The sequence below is a fragment of the Schistocerca americana genome, chromosome 5, assembly GCF_021461395.2.
Source record: "Schistocerca americana isolate TAMUIC-IGC-003095 chromosome 5, iqSchAmer2.1, whole genome shotgun sequence".
NCBI lineage: Eukaryota > Metazoa > Arthropoda > Insecta > Orthoptera > Acrididae > Schistocerca > Schistocerca americana.
The window spans coordinates 560,665,600-560,680,834 of NC_060123.1; positions in this window are offsets into that span (position 1 = coordinate 560,665,600).

Sequence of the window (15,235 nt, forward strand, 5' to 3'; positions counted from 1 at the left end):
TTCTGAAAGTATTTGTATGGAGTGTAGCGATGTATGGAAGTGAAAAGTGGACGATAAATAATTTAGACATGTGGTGTTACAGAAGAATCCTGAAGATTAGATGGGTAGATCATATAACTAATGAGGAAGTATTGAATAGAATTGGGGAGAAGAGAAATTTGTGGCAAAACTTGATCAGAAGAAGGGATCGGTTGGTCGCACATATTCTGAGACATCAAGGGATCTTCAATTTAGTATTTGAGTGCACCGTGGAGGGTAAAAGTCATAGAAGGAGACCAAGAGATGAATACACCAAACAGATCCAGAAGAATGTAAGTTGCAGTAGGTACTGGGAGATGAAGAAGCTTGCACAGGATATAGTAGCATGAAGAGCTGCATCAAACCAGGCTCTGGACTGAAGACCACAACAACAACAACTGCAGGAAGATTTGGCGCGAATGTAGCCACTGTACATGGTTGCTGGCAGCGGTGGTCACACGAATGCATGGTCGCAAGAAAACGTGGCAGCGGACAGCCACGTGACAGCGATGAAAGGAAAGACCATCGTTTTTTGTGTATGGCTCTGGCGCATCGTACTTCAGCTGCAGGAGCAACTGAAGCTGTGAGTCGTGCTTGTGTAGCTCAGATGGTAGAGCACATGCCCGCGAAAGGCAAAGGTGCCGAGTAGTTCGAGTCTCGGTCCGGCACACAGTTTTCATCTGCCAGGAAGTTTCGTATCAGCGCACACTCCGCTGCAGAGTGAAAATCTCATTGTAGCATAATTTTTCATTACCGATCTTTTACAAAAGATGGTTTGACTTTAAAAATTAAGAATTATAATCTTTTTCATCGATAAGTATTTAACGCTTCACGGAAATGTTGTTGGAGCATGCACCTTCTTTTAAAATTTTGGGAGAGCTGGGAATCGAACCTGTTCCACACGCGTAGTCAACTTGCATTCTATCACACAGCCACACGACTCCTTGAGGGGAAAAAATTGATATTGCTTGAGCACATTAAACACAGTCTGCAAACTTCAAAGTCGATTTTCTCGAGAATTTTTATGGGTTGGATGGAACTGCTTTTGCAGATGAATATCTGATTTCTCAACTTAACGTGCCATAAATATATAAAAATACAAAAAATGGAGTTGTCATGTGGTTCCCTTGAAAGATGTAAGCGAAGCCTGTAACCTCCCCACCGTAATTTAAAAGGGAAATGACAATACTTAATACAAATGGGAGCCGAGTGTAACCTCCCCACAATAATTTTGAAAAAGTATGGACAATATTATTTAGGGATGCTAATGGACATTGCACTAAGCGTAACCTGCCCACAATGAAATGTACTGACAATGGCAACAAAATGTGAAATTCGCAATCTGACTCAAATATAAATTCTTCACCAAAAATTAAAGTCCATTCAGTGATAAGAAAATTCAATTAAACCGAAATATCGGTCTTTGGCCCTGTGCAAAACAATCAGAATTAAAGTCTTACCTCACAATAAATGGATGTCACATTTCTGCTCTTATCTTTCCGCACGGCTTGGAGGAACTGCATTGCAAATAATAATATTCTCTTTTTTTGTGATTTTAGTGAAATTTTTCTTCAAAAGAAGTGGAATGAAATGGGAAGTGCAACGAAATCTTTAGTTCAATAAAAAATTAAATTTTTTGAAAGAATGCTTTTGAAATAAAAATTATTATTGGGGGACTTGTTGGACAATAATTACAATAAATAAAATTTTTCATTATCTAATGATTATATTAATTAACAGTATACCTTATTCACCATCTTGACCAGTGTTGCCGACCGCCTACATCACCCGCACTGGACTGCTACTACTGACCGACCGCTGTGCATGACGACTATTAGCGTACTGCACGCGACGACTACTGACAGAGTACTGCTCTCAACTAGACAGAGCTACAAACTCGCAACGACTACTGACAGACTGAGAACCGCTCGCAACACTCGCGCGGTCAAGCGCATACTCTCTGGTCACAGATGCTACAATGCCTCGCCATCGCTGCTATGTTACATACGTGTTTCATAACCCTCCACTGGGGGGGCAAAAATTTGGCAGCGATGGTGAGTCATTTGGACTTGCCAATCGCGGCAAAATTTTTAATTAACTAATAAACTTCTACAATTTACAGAATAATTAGATGTAGTACATAAAGTAAATGTTGTGCACACGCACTAAGTACAAGATATATCAGACAAAGACAAAATGTGAGTACAAAACATAGTAACAAATCAGAAAAATGTATATACAAATTATATGACAGATAACAAAGTGCACAGGCACTGAAAAAATTCTTTAGCATATTCAGAACAAATAAACAGACTGGCAAAAAATATTATGTTGACAAGTGACATGAGTGCACATGCACTGCAGTTGAGAACATATCAGTACTTGATGAAATGTATGTACAATTAGTAACAAATGGCATAAGTGCATTCGCATTAAAGTATTGAATATACAGAATAGTAGAAAACATATTGAAAAATGAGATAAGTGTACAGGCACTGAAGTTCAGTAGAAAACATATTAACACCTAACAGAAGTGCACATGCACTGTAGTTCAGAACATATCATTAAAATAAAAATGTATATACAATATAAAAGACAAGAGTGTACATATACTGTACTTCAGAACAAATCGAAAAATGTCTTTAGCATTTTGGCAATAAATAAACATAATGGCAAAAAAAAAATCATGTCCAAAGTGCACACACACTGAAGAAATGTCTTTAGCATTTTCACAACAAAAAAACATAATGGCAAAACATCATGTCGACCAGTGACATAAGTGTACTCGCACTGGAGTTCAGCGAATCGAAAAAAATGTATAACCTACGAACAGAAATGATTTTCATTATGTGACAAGAATTAGGATAGGAAAGGGAAGGATTGCATCATGGTTGTAGCACTTTAGATTGCACACAGCTGTTCTGAAAGTCCATATCTTTCCACAGAAGTACAACACCAAGTGACACAATTTGAAGCTCTTTTCCCATCAGAATTTATCAGTGTAGCCAAGACACTGAACTGTCGTAGTAATGTTCCATGTTTTCATTTTGGCAGTACATTAGGTACACCAAACAGTGGGACCATAATAACGTCTTCATCGCTCACGGTGGTGGACAGCATGTCGCGTCAACACCACTCTCTTACAAGGCACACCAACGTAGAATTAGTGCAAAACCAAATATAGTGCTCCATGATCACTAGGATAAACAGGACAAATGGACATTGCAATAATTCAGGGTAGTCAGCTTATGAGGTGAAGGACATCAAGTCACATAATATTGACAATTACAGACTTAATTAGTAGTTTGTGGCATTCATAGCCCAGTTATTGAACATTTCTGTACCAAGTATGTAGTATTACAGAAAAATGTTCATTAATTGTTTTACATGGAATCAGTAGCCTTCTTTTCCTGGTTACAAAGCATTATTAAATAATCGCATTCTTTTCAGTTACAGAGTGTAATTAAGAATCATTAACCTTCTCCTAATTACAGTTAATTAATCATTTGTCATTCCAATAATAATCATTAACCTTTTCCTAATTACAGTTAATTAATCATTTGTCGTTAATTAATCATTTGTCTAATTACAGTTAATTAATCATTTGTCGTTAATTAATCATTTGTCATTCCAATAGTAAGAATTATTAGTCTTCTCCTAATTACAAAGCATTATTAAACAGTACCATAGTTAATTAATTATGTGTCATTCCAATCTATTAAGAATCACTAGCTGGCATCATGGGTAATCGTATTACAATAAACAGTGGCGGTCCTTGGCCAGTTACAAAGTATATTTAGTGTGACAGAATAATGTTCATCAGAAGTCTTAGTTGAAAAGGAGAGTCAATTATTGGCCTAGCATTAACATAATACATTGAGTGATACAAATTATTGGCACTCATTGGCCATTAACCAAAACATGAAAACTCAACATGGGAAAAAAAGGGCTAACTAATGGCATAATTAATAACAATTCTTCAAGTGACATTAATTATTGGCACTCAGTGGCCAGCAAGCATTGAATAGAATCATCATTCAGTATTATTCAGATTATTACAAAGTCATTATTAAAAATCAGTTAATTACAGTCATAGCATTAATAATCACAGACATTATAAGTAGTCTCATTACAATAAACAGTGTTTCTCCTTCAGTAGTATTCAGATCATTACAAAGTCATTATTAAAATCAGTTAATTAGTCATAGCATTAGTAATCATAGGCATTATAAGTAGTTTCATTACAATAAACAGTGGCAGTTATTAACTAGTGACAAAGCATTATTTTAAAGATATACTTTTTTTTGTCTCATTAAAAAGTCATTACTCAAGCGACATACTATTCAGAGCTAATCAGTATTATTCAGAATTTTCTCAAACTGGTATCACTACTTGGGACTGGTAATACATTTTTTTTTTGTTAGCAATGCATTGCGTTGGGATCGTTAATTAATTGCTGAGGCATAACACTATTTGCTTTTGACCTATTACTGCAAATGAGGATAGGTAACGTCATTCGTCATGAGTCAGCTGTAGCAAGGTTATGTAACAAGGCAGTATATGTGATCACATTTATAAATGATAAACACAAATGGGGAAAAATAATAATGCAAGTACTAGAACAGGTATAATAACTAACAGGTTTAGTAAGTATCATGAAAAGCTTCTCCTGGAAAAAATACAAAAACGGATTATTGACCTGAAAGAAGAAACGCACACTATGCTGAAAAGTAGTGAACTTCGAATTAACAGGTAGTGAAATGTGTATAAATTGTGTTCCATAGCTGTCCTTTCCAAAACTTTCTGTCATCCTACTATGCAATGTAACACCTGCTGTCAAAGCAAACTGCAACAAACACTTAAATAAATACATAGCATAAATACATAACTTCAACATTATCCTCATCTGTAAAGAAAAAACTTCATTATCAATATCATCATAACTTCACTATTATCATCACCTGTAAAGAAAAACTTCATTATTCATAACAGCATATCCTTCATCATTATTCATCAGTATTCATTATCATCTGCAAAAATATCACTTCATTACTCATTATACAACTATTCCTTATCTCTAGCATATTTCATCACTAAAACTAAGATGTGTAGTTCAGTCTGACAGCCTGCATCAATCACCTTGTATTCTGAAAGAAAAAATTAGTTAAGACTGCTATTCTGTGATGAGTATTGTATATTCTTGTTAATGCTTGTTAATCCTGATCCATTTACTCTTCCTCATAAAGTTATAGCATCTTCTATCGTTTATTCCGTAGGTGAAATTCCCATTTCTGTTGAATTTATTTCTTACACGCATCATTTCTTTCTGAAATTGATGAACAAAGATTAATGTCTTGCATTTAAATCCTATACCCACTAAATAATGACTGGTTTATGGTAACATACTTAAGCATACAGCATAACATGACAGAAAACGTAATATGTCAAAGACATTGACAGTGTTCAGATGCAAAATTGTACACAGAATATCACAATGCAGCAGCAAAAAAATGTAAAACAGTCACGATCTTGAGATGTCATAGGGCAAAAAAAAAAAAAAAAAAATGTCAAAGTCGACTGGTGTGTGTTATATCTTAACTATTTCACAGTGCATATAAACAAAACTGGAATACAATCGTACATAAAAAGACAAATGTGACGTTCGTTGTGTTCAGCTTGTATAGAGGCGAGAATTAAAGACTTTAATGGAGAGAGAATTTGATAAAATTAATACGTCATTACATAGAATTGCATAATTATTCATAAAATACGTGAGTTCATCTGGAAAAATATGCACGGTCTGATGTGTAACGACAAGAAAAGCGACCTGCTAACCTTACCTTGCCGGGCACTTGCCAAAAAAAAAATATGATAATCATCAGTAATTAGTCAGGTGAAATAATTGCGTTAGTAAATGGCATCATAGTGTGTTGAATCATACAGTGGTTTCACTCAATAAACGGTTTAATGTTTGAGATATGGTGATTGCCTTTCGATTTTCTGGTTCTCAAAGTTTCGACGTGTACAACATTGGGGTGAAGGATGCTGCGAATCCGATATGGACCTGCGTATAGAAGTTCAAATTTACTGCACTTACCTTTTAATTTACTGGATAAATAATGTGTACGTACTAATATTTTCTGTCCAACGTGAAAGTCGCGGCGTGTACAAACCTGTTTTTGCTGTCTTCTCCGGCGCTCTGCGGCACGTTTGATGTTGTTCAGCGCAATGTTAATTATTTCGTGGTGTCGTAATCGACGAGATGTAGGAAATGTTATTAATTCTTTAATTTTGTTAGGTGGTTCAGCATTTTTCAGTATAACAGACGGAGATAGCATAGTGGATTCATTTGGTATGGAATTAATTACATCTTGGAATGAGAGTATGTATGTATCCCAATCAATATGTCTTTTGTGGCAGTATATTCGGCACAGCTTACCAATTTCTTTCATTAATCGTTCACAGGGGTTCGAAGAAGCATGGTACTTGGATATATAGATCGGAGAAATGTTTCTGGCTCGTAACATGCGTGTCCATACGGTACTACGAAATTGAGATCCATTGTCAGAAATTTCTCTCATCACATGCCCTACATGAAATAGAAAATGTTTTACAAATGCTTTCGAAACAGTTTTAGCAGTAGCTTTGCGTAATGGAGTGAAAGTAACAAATTTTGAAGTAAGCTCAACAGCGACAAATATGTAGCAAAAACCTCTGTTAGTTCTGGGAATCGGACCAAAAATATCTACAGCGGCCATGTGTCTTAATTTAACGGGTACAATGGGATATAAAGGAGGAATATGTGAAGTGGTGTCTGATTTAGCTTTCTGGCAAATTTTACAAGACGCTAAAACTCGTCGTATACGTTTCTCCATGTTGGTAAAGTAACAGTTCTGTCTCAGTATAAGAAAACATTTTCGTGCTCCGTAATGTGCGTAACTTAAATGAGTGTACCAGATTAATTTGTTAACCAGTTCGTCAGGAATGCATAATAACCAATTGTTGCTGTCAGGATGAGAGCGGCGAAACAGAATGTCATTGCGTACAGTGTAGTGGTTCCTAATCGTAACATTATTCTTATCTAGCCAAAGGTGTTTAATTTCTTTCCACACGTTGCCTTTATTTTGTTCTTGTGCTATGTCCTGTAATGACGATGAAATAAAGTTTTCAAATGCGACTTGCTGAATGTACATGACACTGAAATTTGTTTTGCAGAAGTTGGTTGCTACGTCTTGCTGATTGTTGCCGAGAGAACGCGATAGTGCGTCTGCTATAACATTTTGTGTGCTGGGAATGTGAACTATTGTAAAATTAAATTCCTGTAAATATAGTTTCCATCTGCTTAATCTGTCGTGAGTAAATTTAGCTGAAAGCAAAAATTGTATAGCTCTATGGTCTGTGTAAACGGTGGTATGTCTGCCATAAAGAAAGTGCCGAAATCTCGTAAAAGCCCATACAACACATAATGTTTCCAGTTCTGTAACGGAATAATTTCGTTCAGCGGGTGACAAAATGCGACTTGCAAATGCGATGTTTTTAATTACTGTAGAACCGTCTTCTTCGATTTCCTGGAAAATGTGTACGCCTAAAGCGGTGTTGGAACTGTCAGTGGCAATGGAAAAATTTCTACTAAGATCCGGGTGCGATAAAAGTGGAGCATTCAACAAAGCATGTTTCAGGTTCATGAATTCAGAGTGTGCTTGCTTATCCCATGACCAAATAGTGTTTTTACCTGTTAATTGGCATAGTCTAGGCGTGTCTAAAGCAGAGTGATGAATAAATTTGCGAAAAAAGTTAATTAAGCCTAAAAAACTGCGTAGTTGCTTTTTTGTCGTAGGAACAGTAATGTCACGTAGAGCTTGAAGTTTTTCCGGATCAGGTGCAATGCCTTCTGCTGAAATTACATGTCCAAGAAATTTTATGGAAGTTTTGCCAAAGTGCGATTTACTAAGATTAACTGTAAGTCCTTGTGCATGAAAAGTTTGTAACAGTTGTTCAAGAATCAGATTGTGTTCAGACCAGTTAGCTTCTGCGATAAGAATATCGTCTACATACGTCGTGATTCTGTCTTTAAGTTCTGTCGGAAGTATTGTGTTCAAACCGCGAATAAAAGCTGCAGAAGAAATAGTTAAGCCGAATGGTAATTTGCAAAATTGATAACAGTCGCCGAAACAGAGAAAAGCTGTGTATTTTCTGCAGTTCGGATGAAGTTGAATTTGCCAAAATCCCGATTTCAAATCTAGTGTAGAATAAATAGCTGTACCATGAAATTTCTGTAAAAGTTCCTCTAGTGTCTGTGGTCGATCTGTTTCATTAATAATAATGTCATTAATGTGACGTGAATCAAGTACAAGGCGAAGTGAGCCATCTTTTTTCTTAACAATATGTAGCGGGTTTATGTATGGACTAACTGCCGGTTCTATAATTCCTTGGTCAAGCATATCCTGCAATTCCTTTTTAACCTGTTCTCTGTGAATATATGGGATGGGATAATGCTTTGCTTTAAATGTGTCGTGCGGTTTGACTTGAAATTCATACATAAAACCGGACATAGTACCAGGAATGTTGTCAAAAACTGGAGCTTGCTGTAAAAGAATTTTGTGTAATTGCGTTCGTTCGTCGTCTGTAGTTGCACTGCTCTCTTTAACCTTATCAGAAATCAACTGCATAACGTCGTAGTCAGCTTCGTCTGGAGTATTATAATTGTGTACGTACGTATCCGTGAACAATGTGGGATTACAGTCTATGTTACGTGTTGCGGAAATGACCTCTGTGCGGTTAATTGTTTGTTCTTTCGCAGATAAAGAGTGCTGAAATTCTAAAGCCAATTGCACATTTTCATCCTTTAACATTAAATAAGAATTTTGAAAATCGATAACTGCGTCGTGTTGTACCAGAAAATTCGTACCTAAAATAACGTCTGTTGTCAATAAAGGAACAATCCAAAAATTAGAGTGAAAAGTATGACCTCCAATAAAAAATGATAAATGCGTCTGTAATTTAACGTCTACTCCTTTACTCGGTACTGCTCCTTTCACTTTTGTTTTGCCTAATGGTAATGTCGGATACTTATTCTCTTTGTTGCACTCGTTGAAAGTCTCCTCATTTATTACTGATATTGGTGATCCGGAATCAATTACTGCTGAGAATTTCGATGAACCAATATTAATTTCGATAACAGGATGTGAAATGGTTTTCTGAATAACTGGTCTTTCCTGTAAAAGAGTGTCTCTGATGTCGTCAAAAGTAATTACATTTTCGTGAACAACATTTTGCGTGTCTAAGGTAGTGCTTGTATTATTGGAAGATGCGTCCTGTACATTATCTAGTCAGATTCTATCTGACGTGTTATTATTATTAGGAGGATGTTGTGGCATTTCGACTATTTGAACTGTCCTATTACTTCTTCCAGACGTATTACGTTCTGGATGGTACCTACTGTCGGGTTCATTCATGAGAATAGGTCCTTGTTGATTATTTTGTTGCTGGTGAGACCGACTGTTATTATATGTACGCTGATAATTGTGCTCATCGTTTTTACGTCTGTCGTGATAGTCATTCCTATACGGTGCATTACGATAGGCATTGAAATACTGTCTTCTCTGTACGTAATTGTTTCCTTGCTGCCGCGCGTTACTATTTGTTGGATCTTGGACTATATGCGCACGCGGCGGAACATTAAAGCCTGGTTGACCTTGTGCATTACATTGTTGGTTATGTATTCCAACCGGCTGACTTTCATGCTGTTGTGGTGGAAAACGTCTATTGTTACCAAAATGTGTTTCTTGTTGCTGAAAATTTTGACGATATTGATAATCTGAATTCTGTCTGGGATTTAAGTCCTGATAGTTGTCGTTCCTAAAGCGTCTGTTACTTTTCCTATTGAAATTACGTGTCTGATCATAATTACTGTACTTTTGTTGACCCTGGTTATTATAAGAAAAGTTTTTGTTTACAAAAGAATAATCGGATTGTTGTACTTCCAAGAGCTGTAAAAGGTCTCTGAATGCTGAAATGTTTTCCTTTTGCTGCCCCGTTAGAAGTGACACTCGTAATGACCGTGGTAATTTGGAAATGCATAATTGTATAAGTGCGGATTCACTGTATGGTTCACTTAGGTACTGGTTTTGTTGTACCATGTGCTCAAAAAATTGCGTTACACTGGGAAAATTTGAGTTTTCATAGTTTGGCAAACTAATTAGTTGATCTTTAATTCCGCGCTGTGTCGTCTTCGACCAGTACGCTGACAGAAAAGCATTCTGAAATTCCTCTACCGAGTAACACTGTCTCGCGATCGGTCTCATACGGGTTGCCGGTTCGCCTTCCAAAAAACTGCAAATAAATTCAAGTTTATGTGTTACAGGCCAAGTCGGTGGAAGAGCAAAGCTAAACTGTTGAATCCAATCCAGTGGGTGAATCTGCGTTCTATCGTTTTTAAATATTTTGAACTTTCTTACTGACAGAAAATGTTTGTATTCGAAATTATCATCTCTGTGTGATGCAACAGGTTCAGGATCGTAAGAGTATCTATTGAACTGTGGTTGTTCGGAATCTAAGTCCCGTACTCTCTGCAGATTACCCAAATTATACGCGCTGCGTGAGTCTGACACATGTTCATAAAGTGGCGTCTGTTGTGGTATGTTATTAACTGAAATGTTTTTCATCTCCGTTACTTCTTGTTGTAAACTTGACAACTTCCTACGTAACGTGTTGTTAGATGAATCGATCTCATTAATTGTCTGCTGTAAATTTTGAAATTCAGGTGTTTGGATAAATGAAACCGGTGCAGTATCGTCTGATTTATTGTCATTAGTATTTTCGATAACATCAATACGACTGGCCAATTCATCATATTTTTCAGTCAGTATTTTTGCCTGATCATCGGTTTTAGAATCGGACGCATTAATCTGTTTTTGCAACTTACGCGTAGTTTCGCTCAGTTTTTTAACATCAGCTTTGATGACATCGCAATCCTGTGTTAGATCTAATTGTTCGAATCTGTCTGTCACTGTTTGAATATTTACTGTGTGTGTATCTGTTTTTGATTTAAGATCAGAAATTTCATCCCGTAATTCCGCGTTCAATTGTTCTATGGTATTAATTTTGTCGGACACTGTAGTAATATTATTGTCTACATACGTCTTCGCTTTCGCGAACATTTTACGTTTATCCTCTTGTCTTTGTGCAGTGATTGTTTCCATAACCTGACGTTTGACTTTATTTTGATCCTGAATAAATTTGCGGAAACGCGTATCACTGTTCTGTATGTGCTGATTAAAGCGCTCGTTAATCTGAGTGTTCTGCTGTTCGAATTTCGCGTCTATCTTTGCATCCATTGTGCGCGAAAGTTCTACCGTCATTGCTTTAAATTCGTCCCGTAATTGTGTAGCTTTTTCAGAGCATTGTTTAGCGACTCCGCTAATTTCGTCTCTGAGTGTTTCTGTTGCGGCTGTTTGCATTTCCCTTAATTCTTGCGCAACAGACTTAATTTCTTCGCTATTTTTTTGTGAACAAGCCTCAATTTCCGTGCGCAACTGTTCCTTAGTGTCATGACACTGCGCGGCAACGGCTCTAATTTGTTCACTAAGCTGTCTGGAATTGTCGTCTAATTTTTCATTTAACTGTCTGGAATTGTCGTCTAATTTATCATTTAACTGTCTGGAATTGTCGTCTAATTTTTCATTTAACTGTCTGGAATTGTCGTCTAATTTTTCATTTAAGTGTTGTTTGAGATTTTCATTATCTTGTTTGTTCTGTTCCCTAAGTTGTTTAAAATCTTCACTCTGTTGTCTGACCTGTTCACTAAGTTGTTTGAAATTCTCTTTAAATTGTTTGTTATCTAGACTGTGTTGTTTGATATCTACACCAATATCGTTCTTAAATTGTAGCATTATTGCCATAAATTGATTCAAATCAAATGTTGCATACCTACTCCATTATCTGTGCTGTTTGATTGTGTACCTGGAATTGTTGCGCTTTGTGTGACCATTTGGTCATTCTGCAGTTTACAAAAAGGATTATCAGTCGGACCTACACTGTCAGACATTATTTCGGAATTAAATGAATCTGTCCTACTTTGTGTGATCTGTTCATTTTCATTAGACAAATTTGTCTGTACATTACTTGAGTTTTCCGAATCGGGTGTGTTAAGCTGGGCAGCGCTCATTATAATAGAGCGTTCTGCGTCATCAATTGTCGTCAAATTAACAGACGAGACAATTGAGTTTGTTTGTTCATTATCAGGGTAAAAGTCATCACTAGTGGTTGGAATGCATTGATTGTCAGTGAACGCAGGATTGTCATCATTACACTGCGTGTCACAATTACTATTCGTCACGTTGTTTAAGTCGGTAAATTCGTTCATAATACCTCGCGATACACTATTCACAGTCTTTCGCGGCATTTTTACAATAGTCACAATTATTCAAAAACAAATAAGCACAAATGCAAAAGCAACACACAAATACAATAGAGCAACGAATTGCCGTTGACCTGTAGAAAGAAAAGTCACAAGTTAATAAAAGCTTTGCGCCAAATCCTAATTATATCTAAGCAAATAAGAGCAGATATCTGACTGTCGCTCAAAAGACTCTCAACGAAATACGATGCTGGCAGGGTCGCCAAGTGTAACCTCCCCACCGTAATTTAAAAGAAAAAAAGACAATATTATTTAATACAAATGGGAGCCGAGTGTAACCTCCCCACAAAAATTTACAAGACAGAAATATTATTTATGAATGCCAATGGACATTGCGCTAAGCGTAACCTGCCCACAATGAAATGTACTGACAATGGCAACAAAATGTGAAATTCGCAATCTGACTCAAATATAAATTCTTCACCAAAAATTAAAGTCCATTCAGTGATAAGAAAATTCAATTAAACCGAAATATCGGTCTTTGGCCCTGTGCAAAACAATCAGAATTAAAGTCTTACCTCACAATAAATGGATGTCACATTTCTGCTCTTATCTTTCCGCACGGCTTGGAGGAACTGCATTGCAAATAATAATATTCTCTTTTTTTGTGATTTTAGTGAAATTTTTCTTCAAAAGAAGTGGAATGAAATGGGAAGTGCAACGAAATCTTTAGTTCAATAAAAAATTAAATTTTTTGAAAGAATGCTTTTGAAATAAAAATTATTATTGGGGGACTTGTTGGACAATAATTACAATAAATAAAATTTTTCATTATCTAATGATTATATTAATTAACAGTATACCTTATTCACCATCTTGACCAGTGTTGCCGACCGCCTACATCACCCGCACTGGACTGCTACTACTGACCGACCGCTGTGCATGACGACTATTAGCGTACTGCACGCGACGACTACTGACAGAGTACTGCTCTCAACTAGACAGAGCTACAAACTCGCAACGACTACTGACAGACTGAGAACCGCTCGCAACACTCGCGCGGTCAAGCGCATACTCTCTGGTCACAGATGCTACAATGCCTCGCCATCGCTGCTATGTTACATACGTGTTTCAAGCCTCAGCCTGGTAGATAAACGGGAGCTAAATGAAGCCAAAACAAGTATGAGAAGAGCGATGCGTGAAACATTCAATGAATTTCAAAGTAAAATTTTCTCTAACGTTATGACTAAAAATCCAAAGAAGTTTTGGTGTTACGTAACGTCAGTAACTCGATCGAAACCATCTATGCAGTCACTCTGCGGCCATAAATATTATATTTGGTCTTCCAAAATTGTTTTCCGCAGAAAAGGTAATATGGTTCCTCCTTTCAATGATTGCACGAATGCCGAAATGGCACCTATTGAGTTAGGCGATTCTGAATTAGAAAGCCAACCAAAACTGCTCAACAGAGGAAAGGCAACTGGACGGGATGAGATACCTGTGAGAATCTACACAGATCATGCGAAAGAACATGCTGCGTCTCCAGCAGTAGTTGATAGTATGACACAGGAGTAACGAAGCGTACCAAGCGATTTGAACTAAGCGCAGGTTACACTCGTTTTCATGAAAGGCCGTCGCGTAGATGTTGTTAGGACTCCAAGTGACGTCATCAACACCGAAATAATGTCAGTGGCGCCGAACTTCTAAGCAAACTACCGATGTCAATGTGATCAATATGACAGTTGTACAAGATGCTTCAAAGCTTTCTCCTGCTTCCTTTAATGTTGCACGCCTGTGTAGATAACATACTTCATAGCATCAATCGCCCATTCCAATCACGTCCCGGCATATCGATGTTGTGAAGTGGAGCTCCATCGCATTGTAAGTAAAATCTCTCTTCTCAAAACATCAGCGGACTGGCTTGAAGAATATATCTCGTATGCCGAAAGTAGTGCAGCTGTGCTTGTGATATAAGTGATGAATATTTGCTTAAACACTACGCATAGCACTGCATAATGTTGTAATACCGATGCCGCATCAATCGAAATTGCAATAAATTTTCTGTTATGCTGCATATGACCTGAAAATTTAACTGTTGATCTGAAATCAGTGATGAAATAAAAGTGTCTGAATATGGCTGTCTGTCAGTTTTCAGCCATGTTTTCCAACTCGTGAATGTAAGAGAAAAGCAGTGAAGGATGACGAGATATTCCTGAGCAGTTCCACTGTGTCCAAAAAAGCTCAGACCATTCCAGTAATACACTGCTAATCACATTCGATAGATTCACTTTCTGGCTCACGTACACGTGTGTATTTACAAGATTTCAGTGTGCTGCTCTGTTCGGTTTGAATTGCTTCGCGTTAGACTCGGCAGCATTACCTGCAAACATACCATCTTCACGAACTGTCTCCAAACCACAAAACAACTCTGAAGTTTTCAATGCATGTCGTCAACAACGTTCTTGGCGTCCACTAGTCTGAGTACGTAGATTTCCCTTTCGCACTGGTCAGAACTTGCGCTGAGCCCTTGATCGGCTTCCTTCACTCAATTAAATAAACGACAATGACTGTCACTCACCAATTGTTTATAGGCACATGCAGAGACGAAGAACCAGATACCGACAAATCACAATTCAGTAACAGTTGGAGAAACATTCAGCAGCTAAGTGTCTGGCAAGAGACACCGAAACGTTTCCGTGGTAATGTACACTACTGGACATTAAAATTGCTACACCAAGAAGAAATGCAGGTGATAAACGGATATTCATTGGGCAAATATATTATACTAGAACTGACGTTTGATTACATTTTCACGCAGTTTGGGTGCATACATCCTGAGAAATCAGTACCCAGAACAAC